Below are 4,183 nucleotides of genomic sequence, written 5' to 3' on the forward strand. Positions count from 1 at the left end.
TTATTTTATTTTTGTGAGAGAGACAGACAGAGGGGCATGAGTGGGGGAGGGGAAGAGAGGGAGGAACACAGAATCTGGAGCCGACTCCAGGTTCTGAGCCTAATGTAGGGCTCAAACCCCTGAATTGTGAGATCATGACTTGAGCTGAAGTCAGACACTTAACCGACTGAGCCAGTCAGGCACCCCCTCACCTTGATTTTTGAAAGGTTGTTTTCACCAGGCGTAGAATTCTTCTTTGGTAATTATTTTCTTTCAGGTGCTTATATATATCACTTATTATCTGCTAGCTTTCATCATTTCTTTTTTTTTTTAAACAAGAGAGAGAGAACAAGTGGAGCAGGGGCAGGAGAGAGGGAGAGAGAATCTCCAACAGGCTCCTAGCTGAGCATGGGGCTCAATCTCATGACACTGAGATCATGGCCTGAGCCAAAACCAAGTCAGCAGCTGAACTGACCCCACCTAGGTGCCCCTCATTATTTCATTTAAAAGGTCAACTGTCAGCTTATTGTTACTCTTTTAAAGGACATTCACCTTTTTTTCTCCAAGTACGACTTAGATTTTCTCTTCATAGGTGTCATTTTTTTGCAGTGATATTTTGTATTTATTCTACGTGAGGTTCATAGGGCTTCATGAATCTGCAGTTTGATATCTTTCATTAGTTTTGGAAATTATTTGGCCCGCGTATCTTCAATATTTCTTCTGCTCCATTTTCCCTCTCCTACCCTTCTGGAATTTCAGTTACACATTACTAAATATTTTCACAAAGTCTTGTATGAGCCTTATGCTCTTATCTTTATTTTCTATTTATTTTTCCTCTCTGCACTTCAAGTGATATTTTCTACTTACCTACTTTTGGCTCACTAATTCTCTATTTTGAAGTGTCTCATCTGCAGTTAAACTCATCTTTTGACTTCTTAATTCTTTCTGCTTTAGAACTTCTATTTGGTTATACTTTTAGATTTTAGTTTTATGGTGACATTCTCTATTGTATTATCTGCTTTATTTAACATATGAATCATGTTATTTTAAAATTATATTTCTGTTAATGCCAATATTGCATTGCTTATACACCTATTTCTAATGTCAGTTTTCTTCTTCGTCTTAGTTTTTGTCATTTGGTCCTGTTTCCTGGCATAGCTGGTAATTTTGGACTGAATGTTGACATCATGCATGAATGATACCTATGGTGTAGGTCTCTAGAGTATATTTTATCTTCTTTGCCTGACAGGCAGGAAATTTTGATCCAATTAAAAACTGAAATAACTGGAGGCTAGTTTTAAGACTTTGTGAGGGCTAATCTATTACTGATTTATCCCTATCACCAGCCATGACACTTCAGAAGACTATTTTTAAAACCTGGGGAATTTACTGAGATCTCTTCTCCTGGGTAGGTTCTAAATTATGATTTTTATCTCTCTTTAGCAATGTGAGGCTGCCAAAAGCTATGATTAGCCCTTTAACTTCTTAGCAACTAATTTTTTCTGGGTTTCTTAGGCTCTCACTCCACTCATCCTCAGCTTAGGAATTAGCCTTATGTCTGATTTTAGTTTAGAATTGACAATTCAATGCAAATGTAGATTTGTTTCACATTTCCCTTCATTTAAAAAAAAATTTTAATGTTTAATTGTTATTATTGAGAGACAGAGCATAAGCGTAGGAGGCACAGAGAGAGGAGGAGACACAGAATCTGAAGCAGGCTCCAGTCTCTGAGCTGTCAGCACAGAGCACAACATGGGGCTCGAACTCACAAACTGCGAGATCATGACCTGAGCTGAAGTCAGACGCTTAACCGACTGAGCCACCCAGGCGCCCCCACCTTTCACTTCATTTGAGTGGAAATTATATAGAGAATGCCAGATTGCTTCTCTGAAATTAGTTTCTTCAGGATCTTGGCTCCATAAGTGCTTGGCTATGTTAATAGTCCTGAAGTTAAATTCGTGGTTCCCCATCCTAGTGATAGAGTTGCAAGCTTTAGACCTCTGCTTTCTCTTCAGTCTCTATGCCCCACAGGGAAATTAACAAATATTCCAAAAGCAAAAGCACCCATAAATGTAGGACTCACCTTATGCTTTTCCCCATCTTCTTGAGATGCTGGCGCTTCAAGTTTTGGACACCTCAATTACTATCTGATGGCTTTGAACAGCTATTATTTTGAATTTTACTGAGATTTTATAGTTTTCTCAGTGGGGAGATTAATCTAATACTGGAGAATTTGGCTTTAATTTACCTTACTACTTGCTCAACCACTAACAAAGTTGAAATCAACCTGTAAGTGGAGGGATAATATATCCCACTTTAATATCTAAGATGCTTCTGATTTGCAGCTCTTATTCTAGAATAATACCCAATAGTGCCCCCTTTCACTCTCAAGAGTTCAGTATGTGCAGTAAATGACATGATTATTTTACCTCTAAAGGTGATTTTATCTTTCTTCTGGTCCCCAATAAATAAGCATTAATTACTTATAAAAGAATGCCAAATGATGGGGCCCCTGGGTGGCTCAGTCAGTTAAGCATCCAACTCCTGCTCAGGTTATGATCTCAGAGTTCATTAGTTTGAGTCCCCCCATCGGGTTCTGTGCTGACAGCTCAGAGCCTGGAGCCTGCTTCGAATTCTGTGTCTCCCTCTCTCTGCCCCTCCTCCACTCACACTCTGTCTCTAGCTATGTCTCAAAAACAAATACACACTAAAAAAAATTTTTTGAAAGAATGAAATAAATAAAGAGAGAGAGAGAGAGAGAGAGAGAGAGAGAGAGATTCTGCTCTTTTGCAGTCACTGTGACATGCAAAGTCTCCTGTGACACCTCTACAAGGCAGTGGAGGCAGTCCTGCACAGGAACCAGTGGAAGCAACAGAAGTTTTTGGACACCATGGAGCTACAGATCAACTTGAAGAACTATAGTCCTCAGAAGGATGATGTTACTTGGGCACCGTCAGGCTTAAGTCCACACCGACTTTTCTGTGTGTGTTGTGGGGGGAGCAACAGCGCTATGATGAGGCCACAACTGTGGATTTCTCCCATGTGGACACTGAAGCACTGAAGAAAAAGAAACTCAGCAAGAATAAGAAATTCATCAAGAACGTGGCCAAGAAGTAGGATGTCTTTTTGCTTTGGAATCTTTGATGAAGAAGATCCCATGAATCCTGGGCCCAGGCCTGAGTAAGACTGGCAAATTCCCTTCCTTACTGACCCACAATGAGAACATGTGGCCAAAGTTGATGAAGTGAAGTCCATGATCAAATTCCAGACAAAAAACGTGTTGTGCCTAATAGTGGCCATTGGCCACGTGAAGATGATAGATCATGGACTTGTGTCCACTTAGCTGTCATTTCCCTGGTGTCATTGCTCAAGAAGAATTGGCATGATCTCTGGGTTTTATACATTAAGAGCACCATGGGCAAGCCTCAGTGCTTATACTAACGCACAGCTTAATAAACTCTACTCCCACCATTAAAACACACACACACACACACACACACACACACACAGAGTTCATATATATTATTTCTGCAGGTCTTAGAATTAGTACTCTTGTGTTTACTTGAATATCTGATGCATCATTCTGGAATCAAAAAAAGAAGTTTATATTTATAAAGATTAAGGATATTTCCACATGTTTAAGTGGGTAATCAGTTCCAATGTCTATAAACTTATAATATCATGTGTGAAAACAGAAATACATATATGAACACAATGTGTTCATTTAAAAAAAAGTTTAATGTTTGTTTATGTTTGAAAGAGAGAGAGAGAAAGTCCAAGTGGGGGAGGTGAAGAGAGAGAGGGAGACACAGAATCCTAAGCAGGCTTCAGGCTCTGAGCTGTCAGCACAGAGCCCAACATGGGGCTTGAACTCAGACCGTGAGATCATGACCTGAGCCGAAGTTGGACATTTAACCAACAGTTGACCAAAGTCAACTGCTTTTCTATATGTATAATTTTCATAGCCTCTGAGTACTAGACGAAACCTTAAGATGACTGAACTCAGCCATACTTGCTCTTTACACAAAAGGGCATTGAGGTTCCAAAAGTTAATTTAGGGTGACCTGAATCATTTATCCAACATTATAGATAGATCCTGAACTCTCCTGATGCCTACACCAATACAATTCCATCTCTACAAACTATCCCACCCAGTATTTTCCTATTAGCAAACTCTTCCGGCTCCTATGTCCTAGTACACGAG

At 39.7% G+C, this 4,183-nt stretch overlaps 1 pseudogene; it reads left to right on the top strand.

Moving 5' to 3' along the window:
* Positions 1–2,800: 2,800 nt before the first annotated feature.
* On the top strand, positions 2,801–3,420 carry LOC125153080 (60S ribosomal protein L10a-like; annotated as a pseudogene).
* Positions 3,421–4,183: the final 763 nt, after the last annotated feature.

Source organism: Prionailurus viverrinus, chromosome A2 (assembly GCF_022837055.1).
Source record: "Prionailurus viverrinus isolate Anna chromosome A2, UM_Priviv_1.0, whole genome shotgun sequence".
In the NCBI taxonomy this organism is placed as follows: Eukaryota; Metazoa; Chordata; class Mammalia; order Carnivora; family Felidae; genus Prionailurus; species Prionailurus viverrinus.